This window comes from Athene cunicularia (assembly GCF_003259725.1).
Source record: "Athene cunicularia isolate RWA chromosome 2 unlocalized genomic scaffold, athCun1 chr2_part2, whole genome shotgun sequence".
NCBI lineage: Eukaryota > Metazoa > Chordata > Aves > Strigiformes > Strigidae > Athene > Athene cunicularia.
In genome coordinates, this window is record NW_020799096.1 from 1,497,340 (window position 1) to 1,511,844 (window position 14,505).

At 36.9% G+C, this 14,505-nt stretch overlaps 1 protein-coding gene across 2 annotated transcripts in view; it reads left to right on the forward strand.

Annotated features, from left to right (window-relative positions):
* The window catches only part of CNTNAP2 (contactin associated protein like 2), a 1,177,736-nt gene that overhangs the window by 161,020 nt on the left and 1,002,211 nt on the right, over positions 1-14,505 (forward strand). The window contains exon 1 of one of the 2 annotated variants that reach the window (XM_026844013.1): positions 12,725-12,792. The exons of the other annotated variant lie outside the window; for it this stretch is intronic. The gene's annotated coding sequence lies outside the window, so the exon portion shown is untranslated. Of the gene's footprint in view, positions 1-12,724; positions 12,793-14,505 lie in introns of those variants that run through there. 2 annotated transcript variants of the gene reach the window in all.

The following is a 14,505-nucleotide window of genomic DNA, read 5'->3' on the forward strand; positions in this document are numbered from 1 at the left end:
CATGACTCCGTTGACTTCGAAAGATTCGTAATTCCATCCATGGTAGCACCATTTTTGCATGAAGAAATGTGACTGTTTTTTAAAAAAAAATACTTTAGTAATGAAATATTTGATTGTATCAAGGAGTTCTCTAAGTCAGAGTGATTTTGAATTGCAAAACATTTTATTTGGAAAATGAACTTAACCAGCATCGGTTTTTTTGTTCACTATTATATATTTAAATGTCAGAAAATATTCTTATGCTTATTGGATGCCACTAAACTCTTCCTTCTAATAAAGTTTCCATGCTTACTGCTTTTCAGTGAAAAATATATAAACAGAAAACTGAAGAGGTGATGAAAGTATACCATATAGTTTGTACAAAGCAAATCAAAACCTGCTTTTTGGTTCCTTTTGAAGTTTATTTTTTAATTCTTATTAATTAGGGCTTCAAATTATTAATGTTTATGCAGATTTCGAAAGCTTCATCAAAGGTCCTTACAGCATAATGCAAAGATGCTGCTATGCCGTTGATTAGGCAATTATAAATAAATGAGAAATTTTTCTGTGTGAACAATACACTCAGATAAACTGGTTTGTGGAACTAATGTGATAAAAGGAATGCTGCAGGAGGGTTGTCACATTTATTATGCAAACTTAGAAAATCCTTGGAATCTGGAACTTTTAACATTCTGTTCTCCACCTGGCTTCTATTGATTTTTTGATAGGGAAAACCAGATAAGATGTAAATTATTGCCCATTTTTTTTTCTCTTTAAGTCAATTATTCGCCATAAGTCATGGCTAGGAGACATTTGCATGTTTAATTCAAGCTTAGTTGTGGAAAAAAATCTGTGCTTTATACTTTTCAAATATTTTAATTAAACCAATGGCATTTATGAATATGAAACAAGTAATAAATGCATTTTATTTGTTCAAGAGATTACTGATGGATGATAATATTTTAATTTGGAACAGTTTTACAGGTTCCTTAAAGTCTTGCAAAGCTTTTAATATTTAATGTAGAACAATGCTTTTCTAACTCTGAAGAAGACACTGCAGCAAATAATAAACCCATTTTACTCTTGGTACTATCATTTCTAATAGAGACTAATGTGTATGTAGAACATACAACCTAGAAAAAAGTGACAGAATTTGTAGACCATATGCTTGTCCTCTTTAATATGTTTTACAAGATGTGCATTTATTTGAAAACACTTTAATCATTTGACATCAACTGTTGCATCCTGATAGGGGTGTATCTGACTAGGCATTCTGAAAAGGAAGAATGTTTATTCATATCTATATTTGATGGATAGGAGATAACTGTGTAACTAGTTTTTGCCAATAACACTGAAAATATTTTCCTGACAGATGTACGGATTTTAAAACTGCACTGATTATTGTTTTATTCTTATATCTGCTTACACTTCATGCTGCCCTTGTGACCAGTAATTTTTTTCCCCACATACTGTAAGCAAAATGAAGACAATGGGACCACTTAAATGAAGCGCATATTTAAGTATTTTGCAAGAGTTCAGTCACAGGCTTTTTTCTTCTAGAATTCACTCTAACTGAAAACAGGCCACGTTTATGTAAATTAAGAGTTAGATCTTCTGCTGTGAATGGGAAAATTGCATTTATAACTAAACTTAATAGTGTCACCAGTATTTAATTAATCTCACTAAACTCTCTGATTTCAACTCATTTTGATTTCAACAAGGAATTTATCCTGACCAAGATTTAGCTTTCAGTCTCATTTTTTTTAGGAAGTGAAGGTAAGGTGGTCCAGCTCCTTGTCTGCTGCTAGTATCTTTGGGAGTTGTTGACCCACTTAAACCTGATTTGAAAATTCAAAGATAAATAAATCTCTCTGAGTTTTGTTATAATCCATGGCTCTATACAGGACATCATCATCAACAACAACAAAATACATTTGTTCTCATACAAGTATTTATTGTACACATTTTTCTTTATCATGTCCTGGCCAATTTGCTTAAAGGAGAAGGAAGCATATATAGACTTTATGTAGCATAAATGTACATATATAACAAAAAGAAAGAGAAGTTCCTTCTTTGTTTCATAGAAAATAACATATTTTTTCCCATTTTAAAAAGCAGAATGAAAAACATTTCTCTGGAAAAAAAAATAAATATATATATATATATATATATATATATTTTTTAAGTGTCCTTAATATTTCTTTTTGCCAACATTAAGGCATTACACTAAGACTTCAAAACTTATGAATTTAAAAGCTGTTTAGAAATTAAAATTTTTAATTTTAAAATGCTAATTAGAAATATTTATTTCCCAAAGTATTACAACAGTGATTCACTTTATGTAAATTAAATTTTCTCTTATGCCGAATTATAACTATAGCCACATTTTGCTGATATGTATTACTTTTAGATGAACTGGTGTTTTTCGATAGAAAAGACAGTAATTGACAAAACTTCTAAGCAACTCTTCTACACATATGAGATAGAAGTTCCTCACATATTAGCAGCAAAGTTAGAGATCACTTCTTAGGAATGGATACACAGAGGAAAATAAAGAATCCAGGCAGGAACAGTGGTATTTTGCTTTTGATTATTTTATCAAAAAGTTGGAATGCACTTCTCATTGTTTATGACAAATCGCATTCTTTTTCTTACCTCAGGTTATAAAAATGTAATTACCTAAATATTATTTCATTGATTTAATACATTTTCCTATTGGCAAAGGGTTCAGCAGTATATTTTCCAGCCCATTTCAGAGTTCAATTTTGGATGAGTCTAGTGACAGGATTTCATTCCTCTTCTCAGCTGCAGAATTGATCTTGCAATCTGAAATGTTTCTTAATGGTCATTTAAAATGCAATTTCTTTCTTTATAGCTTTTTAAATGCAGTTTGAGTAGCACTGTTATTCTTTTATTGTACAAGGATGGGCAACATGTTCTACCAAAAAGAACCAGCAATATATAGCAAGAATTGTTCAGGCTTGATCAATGGTCTGATCTTTTACCTGCCTTGCTAACAGTAGTTATGGGCAATATTTGCATTTTTCTAAAAATATATATATACACACACACATATATATAAGGGACCTCTGAGCTATTTTTCTGTTTTCATAAGAGTTGTGAGTAGTGCTTATCCAGTTTCTCACATACAGAGACACCCACTTTCATATGCATATACTTTGTTGTTTCTGGTTGCCAACATGTTAGATTATGGTGGATAAGTGAATGGAAGCTGAAAAAGGGTTTTTTTCAATTCTACTTCTGAGAAATTCCTTCTTTGTGAAGAAAAGTCTATCAGCATGACAGTCTGTCAAGGGAATGTAACTTGTTTCTTTCATTTATTCACCAAAGTAAACAAATCTCATGTATTATCAGTGCCAGCAAATCTACTTCTGCAACACTTTGTGCCTTTTTGTAAATTGACAGCTCCTGATAATATAATTATTTTCACAGAGAATAACAAAGGACACTTAGAAAAAAAAAAATCGTTTGAGAACTGGCATAAAAAGGATATTTGATGATGTCATTGTGTGTTACAGGTGCAATGGAATATTTTTGTTTGGAAATGGAGGGTGCTGCTCAAAATATCATTTACTCACATACTTAAACATAATTGCAGATACTGACACACAAGTCCCTATTTAGCAAACTGTTTTATCCGAGTTTGTACTGAGCAGCAGAATCTATTTCATATTATTGGCAGTAATCCCCACAGATATAAGTCAGTGTGGTCCAACCATGAGCCCAGTGTGTCCTGTAGGTTGTTCCCATTCTACCCTCTGGAAACACAAAACTGACATTCAGGCAGCAACTATTTCTTCCTGTGTTTGCAAGCAACGCAGAACTGGGGCCTGCCTCTGGGACCACATGAAAAGATGGGATATGCTTCTAGGACATATAGGTTTGCAAGATGTGCAATCTGCTCTCACAGCCGTGGAGAAGGGAGAGGGTAAGGAATGCACCAAGATTAATGTATAGCTCCTGCAGTTGCTGAGGCTGAACAGCCTTGCACTAGATAATACCATGGACCCCTTAAAACATCAAAAGTGGCAAAATGAAAAGTCATCTTCATTAACTTCAGCAGTGCAGTGTTAATAGCAAACAACTCCTTAAGTTATTATTTTTATATGTATGGATTTAATTTATTACTCTTTTACCATTTCCTACCTGACTTTTTAAATTTCTTTTTCAATTGCTCTCAGAAAAAAACTGCAGAAGCTGTTAGAAGGCTGCATGGTGGAAAGAGGGACAAAGTCAGGATAGTGTTATAGGAGTGTTTGAAACCAGCTTAACCGTAATTTGGATGCACTTTGCATACTAAGAAGTGTCTCCTCTTCTCAGCGGGTAAGATTAGCGTGCACCAGGCTACATGCCGCTGACAATAGATTCCTAGTTTGCAATCAGGTTAGTTACCTATGCTGTGACTGCAGCTTCACTCCTCCCCTTGACTGAGGCAAGAGTTGTGCTTTTGTGAAGAACCACTGAAATCTTATATCAGCACAGAGATATGTCACCCTGGCAACCACTCTACATCCACAAGTAAATTATTAGAGGGATTACCAGAATTGCTCCTTGGACCTACTCAGGGCTTCTCCCCCACTTCTTTTCTAAAAGTTATTTTTATGTCCTTTACTTATTCAAGTATCTAATCCACAGTGGGTTCCACTTCAAAGCACATCTGGTATTTCCAAGTTTCTAAATCACAATAAAAACTGAAAATTAAGTAATACATCTACTTTGTTTTAAAAAATATTATTTCTCCCTGTGATCATGTACACATGTGATAACAGTTCTGAATTGTTCAGACATCAGAAAGTTTAAAATATGAACTACATACTGCTATTTTCATATTGTGTTCCATGTATATATAATATATACATCATGAGTAGAGTTCACACAAATGTTTTACTTCTTGGCTTGAAAGGAGAAGCACAGAATAAGTCGTGCTGTATTTATTCTGTTTATAATCAAACAAAATTATTTGAATCTGACACTTGTCTTTACTTTCTTTTACAATTAGTCCTCTGATTATTATCTCCAACATTGCCACACGTTTACATAGAGCTTTCAAGTGGCAAGGGGATGTGACAGTAGGAAAAGTAGAAATTGTGGGTGTGGTAGTCTCTGGATACAGAAACAGAAAGATTCCCGATACTGTACTTTAAGGTGATCAGTAACTGTCACTGGAAGAGATTACACTAGTGCTGGCTGCCTGTTGCCATTGGCAATCCTCCCAGGTTCTGAACTTAACCCCACTACACTCTGGTGCTTCCACTGCATGTCCCAGCACTTCAGTTGCACGTGTGCTGGTAAATCAGCAATCATTGCAGACCTAACACCTTCCCAAAGGCGTAGAAGAGGTGCTGGAACTAGCCCTACTCCTACTTAGAGCAAAACTAACAAGGTGTTAAGGGACTGTAGTTTTCAAATTTAGCACAGTCTGGTTCCTTTTACATTAAAGGCCAATGCAGCACAAATTGAAGACAGAGGTTTAATTTACTACTGCAAGGGCTCTAGGACTGTGTGTCCACACTGGAGCTTTACTGGCCACCATATTCACAAAGCTTCCAATTCTACATGCACGCCTGGCAGGCAAAGAGAAGAAACTAATGGAGTAACCTGCACCCATGTTGCAAGTTTAGTGCTCTAATTTGTGCCTTGACATGTGACTTCAACCTCTGTTCCATTAAATACTTGAACATTTTTAGTACACCAGTGGACCTCAGGTGCATAATGCGAGACAAATCTTCATCAAAAATAAGCCTACTAAAGTGCACTAAATCACTGATGCATTCTACGTATTTTTACCGAGTTTAACCATAGCGCCTTTTGTCATTTTTTGATTTGATTTTTGAATTTTGATTGTGTTTAACATGTGTCTTCGATTGTGGATCATATTCTCTAAAACCGAGAGCAAAAAACTGAAAGGGGATTCATGTAGAATTTGATGGAAAAGAAATGGAAAGGTAAGGGAAAGGTCCTCCATGATTAAAGCTGCAATAGCTTGTTACACTGGTTTCACCATATGATATACTGACATCATGATGTATGGCAAACCTCCTCCCCCACAGCTGTAATTATATAAAGTACACTCTCTTAATGGGTGCTATAAATTTCAGACTGAGAAGCCTTTCCAAATTTTCCTCTCTTAGTAGCAGTATGGCATCCACAAAACCATCAATTTTAATCTATATTAATATTTTTAGCAGGCATGTCCAGGACTGAAAACAGCATAAACCAAATCTTGAGGTAATAAAAATCAATATAGGCCTACTGATATAAAAACATTAGTGTGATAAGAATGTAAGTCTTCAGTTAAGACAATCATTAGGGCTTTCTTGCACACTTCTAATTTTTTGCTGAGTTGAGCGATACCTTTCTGGATGCATTCAGTTAAATCCATCTGCAAATAGAAAAGGATTTAGTTATGTTTCAGTAAAGATGATTAATTGCTCTTCTTGGGCTTGCCTTATTGAGGAATGACGGATAACACTTCATCCTCTTCTCCCAAATAATTGATCTGCCTCTGGTCTATTCTTCAGTTTGAAGAAAACAAGGAGAGTTTGTGTGACAAGATTCTTTGGTACTGTCTCCCAAAAAAATCTTTGCACAGTTTCATAGGCTAGCCTGCAGGGACTATAAGAAAAATAACAGTGTGTCCAGAAGATCTGCTTACAACACTAGTTTTCCACTGCTTATCTTGCTTAAAGCAATGTCTTCAAATATTCAGTTGCATTTGAACAGTCAAAAACATTTGATTTTTTTTTTCTATCAGCAATAATAACATCATAGTATTCAAAATTATGGTCAATTCAGTAGTAGAAATCATCAAATCTATTACAATGATAGCCCTAATGTCAGTATAGCAAGTTTTATTGTGTACTACCACATTTGTACCACAGTAGACTTACTTCATAGGTGATGTAAATGTTTTGCTATCATTAGAAGACTGTACAGATGCACACATGGAACCAGTGTCAAATAAATATTTCAATAGCATGCAACAAGTGAAGTTATGTTGACAACTCTCTTTACATACATGCAGCAAGTAATGGGATGAATTCTTTTTCTCAAAATATCAGTGCAGTAGGAGTTTGAAGCAAACTTCTGTATTTTGTCTCCCTCTGGTTTTACTTGGACTGAATATACCTTGGGGGGGAAAAAAAAAAAAAAAAGTGATATACATGCAGTTTCATTACATCTTTATCAGAATTTCACCTGCTTAAAACAGCCTCAACAAAACATATTCTATTAGTTTCTTGAGAGATCCCTTGATACAAGTTTCAGCTTACTTTGCAAATACTAGAACTAAGTCTGGATCTGCCATCACTTACCCCTCATATTTTCAGTATTTGCAGGGCAAAAGGAAACAGTAGAATAAGGTGGATAGTTACAGCACATTTATATTGCACCTGCAAGAGTGCTGTGTTGGTAGGGTAAATGATCCCTAACTGAACTGTGCACTGTCATAACTAGGTTGCTACTACTACCTGAACTTGTTTTTAAACTAGCTCAGTTAACTGTATGACCAGATAATTTCTGCAACTGTATTGGAGAGATAACACTTAGTCCTAGAATTTTCACAAAATACTTGGGAAATACAGCTCTATGTGAGGCTGTGCAGGTGAGAAGAAAGCTTCACAGTATTTCACCTGGAGTATTTTATCTCCATTGTTTTGAAAAGTTACAGAGCTAGGGTATCCCTTAAGATTTTGGCTTAAACCAGAGTTGATCTAAATTGTTGTTGGTTAAGTAATGTTAGAAGAAAAGACAGTTTATCACAAAAGATGTTGTCTTCCTTTGAGAATGGCAAATATCTGCTTTTCTTGGCAGAAATGATATGAAAATAATTGAGAGATTGTGCTCTGGAGTGAATGATGAAATAATTGCTCAGTAAATACTGGCTAGTTTGATACATGTCTTTGTTTTGACAACCAATTGATTGGATAGAGTATCTGGAGTAACTTTAACACTGTGACAAACTTCTACTGGCTATTATTAAATCAAAAGCGTTTATTTGTAATATTTAATGGTACTTAAAATACACACTCTCAGATGAAAATCTACAAAAGCCCAGGAATTATGTCGATGACATTGCTTAAATGAGGCTTGCAATCACCATCTTACCTTTATAATCTTTTCTTATATTACAATGAAAGTACCAAACACTTCAAATCATTACACTTCTGTCTTCACACAAGCCAGGAAATAACTTGAAGTTACTGTGAGGTCTCTAAGAAGTAGTTTAAAAACTCTTGTTCGTGCTCTTCTGGAAATCTGTTTTTTGAAGTGATAGTTTTTAGAGTAGGAAGAGAGGTGAGGAGACAGAAATGCTTCATGGTATTTTGACTTCATAGGATTTAATTTTTAAAAGGAGTTAAATCAAAGGATTTGAGTCAGAGGATTTAATTATTTACATTGGATGAGCAGCTATACTAACAGAATACTATTGTAAAAATCTGATTTGGACCTGTTTATGTAATGGCATCTTCTATTTCCAGTTGTAGGCAGTGGCAAAATGATCTTTGATCACTACTGTGCAGCACATTCAGCAGTAGGATTGTAATGTGTGTATTTATTTAAAGTCTAACAACAGTCATTTCAGTCACAATCTGATGCATATTTAAATGTTTAAAATTTGAGTTGTGAAACTAAATCTCTGATAATATACTGCACCCGTTCTTTAACAGTGTCTACTCCAGCAAAATGTCTCCTTCATTACTGGTAAAATCTGAAAAATATGTGAAAAATAGTCTTCTTTTTGAAGATAGGTAAAATGAGAGAATATAAGACTTTATAGGTTTGAGATGAAGAGCTGAAATTATAAAATAGAGGCTCACAAATTAACATGTTCTAACTCATTCTTCAACTTCTGAAAATTACTTGATTAGGATGTTTGTGTCAGGAATGTTTGCTCATAGATGAGGGAATGAAAGAAAAATGCACAGAAACCACCCAAAGCACAAGGTCAATAATTTCCCGACATCAAGAATTGCTTTGCTCTATGTAAATACATCTATATTTATTTATATGGGAAAGAAGTATAAACTAAAATACTACTTTCTGAAAGAGGCAAAAGGGATGAACTATAAGTAAATACCACAGGGTGGGTGATGGACAATATTTCTGAGACTTGAGATTTCCCTTCAGCAGATCTGAGTTTTCCTCAAGAAAACTGGCTTTTGATGATCAGCATGAGCTAAACCAGTGGACAGATGTTGCCTTGCCCCAAAAGGATCAGCATCTCTGTTTTTTCTATGCTTATGTTGTGCCTCCTGGGACAGAGGCAGGGGAGATCTTTCCTGGATGGGCAGCTGGAGCTGGGGTTTCGTGGAGAGGGAGCCCTTGCTGCCGTTGCAGGGGGGCAGTGAGGGCATAGGTACTGACAGCCAAGCCGCAGGGGCATGGCACAGGGATCGCTGCGGCGTGGAAGGTCACTGAGGTACCTGGAAGCAGTGCAGCATAGGAGAAGTGCCACTTAGTTGTTGTTTTTTTCTGTTTAAGAGGTTGAACTGCTAGTTTTAATTGTATAAAGCTTGTCTTTCAGCCACTTTGGGGAGGACGCTATGCAGAAAAGCTTAGGTAGACCCTTCTCAAGGCTCTGGCCAACTCAGAGTTGTGTCTCAGCTGTGTTCAAGAGTTTGGCCTCCAGCTGCACCATCCTATGTTTGTAACTATCAGCCAGGGCTGGAGCACCCCTCACTCATCCCAGGCTCGAGGCCCTGCAAGGAGCAGCTCTGTGAAAGGCAGGAGGCACCTTCTGGTGGGGTGGCAATGTCAGTCTGGCTCCTGCTCCCCACTGTGCTGTGCCCCGGCTGGCCACGGCTCATCATGGGCAGGGAGCAGGACCAGAGAAAGAAAACCTATCACTGGCATGGATTCACCTCCTCCCTTGATCTCTGCTCTAGCATCAGCTCAGCAGCAACAACCACCCTCCCAGCACAGGAGTCTTCCCCTAAGGACTGGAAGAGGAAGGCCCTCGCTGGCCTTGTATTTCAGGTGGGCAGCTAAGTCCCGAGGCTGGCTGCAAGTAGAGCCCCACAGGGTTCAGCAGTTTTGGTGGAGCAGAGCTCAGGATTTAACCTGGGGCTCAATTTCTGCCTACATTATAGGGAGCGTTTGGATTTTGTGTAAACTTGACACGGTTTTTCAAGAGACGTGGTGGGTTTCCGTATATATTCATGCCTTCAGGCTGAAGAGTTAATTGAAAGTGCATAGCTCACAGTCCCAACTGGAAGTCCCTCAGTCAGCTAGTAATCATCCCAGCTAGCCTCTTCTAGCAGCTGGCTTAAAGAAGGATTTTGACTTAAATGTACCAAGAACAGGTCTTTCCCTCCTGACTGATTAGTCATGCGATACTGATGTTGCAGACTGTACTTGCACTGGAGTATGATCTCGTCTTTGGAAAGATTGTGTTAAATGAGGCTTCCTAATCTTATCAGTGGAAAAGAAATACTACTTCTTCCTGCCTAGTGATAAAATTCCAAATTTTTTCTTTAAAAAAATCTGTTTCAGAACAGAACAAAATCTTCTAAAAATGCAAATTTTGAGGGGAGAAAAAAACCTTCAAAATATTAAAAAAAAAAAAAAGGAGGAAAGAATAATTTCGCTATTTCATCAGAAATGCTACAGTAATTACTAAACTTTTTGAAAGGGTGTTTATTTTTTTATATTATGGCATACTAATAGTAATCACATGTATGGTAGAGGTATTCTATTATTTTTTAATTCTAATTGGAATTATTTACAGATGTTTGAAATGCTTTCCACTTTCCAGATTGTATTATTTCCTAGTTATGCTCACAAGCTGCATTGAGATGATGGGAATCAGTATAAAATAACAAAATATAAATCACAAAGTAAAACCCCCCAGAATCTCAATTTTTGATGTAGAATATTGAAATCAATGTCAAAAACAGGGTTTGCTTTGAGAATTTTCTCAATAGAATTTAAATCAAAATTCAAAACATAATGAAAATCTGGGATCAACATATAAAACATTTTAATGAAAATATTTGTACAATTTTTACTCCTTTCTGAAAAAATGATTACTTGAAAACACTTTATTGGGAAAAATGAAGTTTAATTTCTTCCAGTGGAGACAAACATGTGCTTTATTTAGTGCTGATGAGAAACACCTTGCATGTAGATTTATCAAGGCTTTTTATGTTACTGTTAACAATGTTATTCATCTTTACTTTCTCTGATCTTCCACCTGAGAACTGAGCATAGATTCTTTTGAAGCATTCTGGTAATTTAGTGTAATCAGAGTGGAAACTAAAAAGACAGGAACACCTTCCCACAATGGAGAATCATGCCAAAGAGGTACAAAGAGAAGACATTGAACCTCACTGGCAACAATCACCGTAATCTGTTGACCAATTTTTCATTGACAAAAAGAACAATTTAAAACTTTTATTCAAGACTTGGTTTAATTTGGTTTGGTCTATTTGTAGATGGTCATAGCAAGGCCACTCTCATGATTATTTTTATAATTTTTTTATATTAGTTGCAATAGATGTGAAAAAAAAAACACCACATCTTCACCTTTAATGATACAGCAAGACCCTCCAGCATAGTGGACTTCAATAGGTTTGTGGTGGTGTTCACTCTCCTCATGCATAGTTTTATATGTATTGCTTTGTGCGTCGGGGACAGAAGGACAATGAGGAAGGGCAGCAAGAAGGAATAAGGACAGAGTAAGGAGAAAACAAAAGAAGAGAAAAGGAACTACAAATTTCGTGTATTGTTCCACTTTTATAGATCTAAAAATCTGTAGGGTTGGATGGGATGTTTGTGATTTGAACAAAGAAATGTTTAAGAGAGGACTCCAAGAAACTGCTTTGGCATGTTGCTCTACATTTGCTCCCCAGCATGGGCTCCCCACAGCCCGCAGCTCCCTCAGGAGATACCCCCCGGCTCCAGGGGGGCTCCCCACAGCCCGCAGCTCCCTCAGGACATACCCCCCGGCTCCAGGGGGGCTCCCCACAGCCCGCAGCTCCCTCAGGACATACCCACCCCCCAGCTCCAGCGGGGGCTCTCCAGGGCAATCTCGGGGTGCTGCTGGAGCCCCTCCCGCCTCCTCCCGCTCTCCTCCCGCTCTCCCCTTGGGGCCTGCAGGGCTGTTTCTCCCCCTTTTCCCCTCACAGAGGCTTCTGAGCCAGCAGACAACTTTTCATTTAAACATGATGTAATCAGTGGTTTGCTTGTTGGTTTTTTTTTGTTTTGTTTTGTTTGTATTTTGGGGGGTTTGCTTGTTTGCTTTTGTGGGGTTTTTTAAAATCTAAGTAGGATCATGGCACACACGCAGGGACAATAGCAAGCTCAGGAAAGATTTAACAGTTTTCTAATGATTCTTGCAAAGGATCCCCTGTACAAATCTGCAAGAAAAGGGGATTATTCGACTGTTTTTTGAAAAGCTCTTGGTTTTAATGTACCTGTTACATTCGTCTCATCTTCCATATTTTGCCATCGAATCACAAACAGACTATTAAACCATCTCAGAGATAACTGTCAAACTGAAAGAATTACAAGGCCAGACTTTTAAGAAAAATGCTTACAAGGCATTAGGTGAATCTCAGGTCATTTTCCAGCGGTCTCCATGCCCAGAGCCATGCCCTCTGAAATCGCTTTGAAGGAAGCTGCTTTGCCATCAAGTTTAGTAATCGAACACCTCCTTCCCTCACCCCTCAAGTTCCTATTGGAGGCTGCTTTACCCTGCCCAGGGCTCCCGCTGCTGCTGCCTCGCCTGCCCTCTGCCACGTGCTCTGCTGCCCCATAGGCCCCAGTGATTGACTGCAGAAGGTTTATTAGGTAAGAAATTAGGACATTTGGATCGCAAAATATTTGTTTTGAGAAAGAGTGAATGAAAGACGAAAGCAATTGCATCTTTGATACTGATATAAGCCAAGATGTAAAAGACTTTTTTTGCAGGTTTTGTGCATCTTTTTGTGTTTATTTAATATAATATAAATATATTAAAATATTTATATATAAATAATGTAAAACTTCATTCTTCTGAAGTGTGTTACTTACATTTTGTTTAGTGCCTGGGACCTCTGATGGCTAAAGCCATTAGGTTCTCTTTATCTATGACCCTAACCCACCAGTACAGGGACTAGTTTAAATTTAATTTTGTAGATTGATGGTATTTGACTTTCTAAAGCCTCATTTTCAGGATCCTTTCTGCAGCTGTAATAATGTGAAATTTAAAGATAAAATTATAATGGGACTTGGAAAAAAGAGAGTAAAATAGTGTTGTTGTGGAAGTGTGTAGGATGGACTTCTGGTCAAAATATGGATATTCACGTGACATGGAGCATAATCCTGCTGGTCATATCTATATGTGTGTGTGAATATTTATGCCTCAAAGCTAAAATCTCTCAAGAGATACGTAGTTCATATTAGAGTGGCAATATATGTCAGAATATGTCTTCAAGTTAAACCAGCGGAGTCTCAAATTGTGACAAATGAGCCCTTTTAGTAGTGATGCTCTTCCTTTTATAAACAGAAAGTTTACTTAGAAGGCAGACATCATCCAAATAAAGTAATTAAAATATATGACTAACTGGATGCAGTTTATTAGATATGATTTTGGGGTATTGCAGAGACAGTAGACAGCACATTAAACATTATGATTTTAAAAAGTGTACGTAGTCCTGAGTACAAACTGTGGAGGAGACTGCCCAAGTGTAAAATAATATCCAGGCAGAGCCTGCAAATGCCAATAGTTGTTTCTCCCCCCAGAAAGGAGGCTTAGTCAGTAATTAAAATAAGCAATCCATATTTGACTTAAGATAAAAAGAACTAAAATAATCTGTTTTTTTCACTTGGCTTTGCTTTAGCATTGAAATTTAAGCACAAATGGAAGCATAAACATGCTGTCTTTGAGAGCTGCTTTTACCAGTAAGGCACTTAACATGCAAATCTGGAACATAAATTTAGCTTACAAATGGCATTGCACAAAGATTACTGTTACATCTCCTTCTGTAGCCAGAAAGAATGTGGAAAAGATAACTTATTTCAGAAATAACTATAATTCAGGGAGAAACTGGCACATGTTATTATAGTCTGATCACAGAAGCTTGCACCTTAAACTGGTGCATAGCATTGCTAACTAGTGCAGGCATAATTTTTATTACTTTGAAGACAGACATGATTGAAGCTGGATGATAGGTAAATTTAATAAGATGCACAGAATTTCCCATGAGAAAGTGGAAGCAGGGATCTGGAGGTGGTGATAGTAGGAGTTTATAACCTTGATTTGCCAAATTTTCCTTTCGCTTGTGACTTGAGCCTCTTTTGTAAGAAAGCCCTATTAATTCAGAGCTCTCCCCTTGCTTGTGGTGAAGTAGTACTGTTTTACACCACATCCTGGCCACTGATACGAATATCTACATAAGCTGTAAAAGCAGTGGCAAGACAGGCTCTGTGTGTGTCTAAGTTCTCCATGTGATGTGCAGTCCACTCCTGTCGTTAGGATGCAATTCGCAGAGACTTCTGCAGGATTCCTGCATGCGGTGCCAC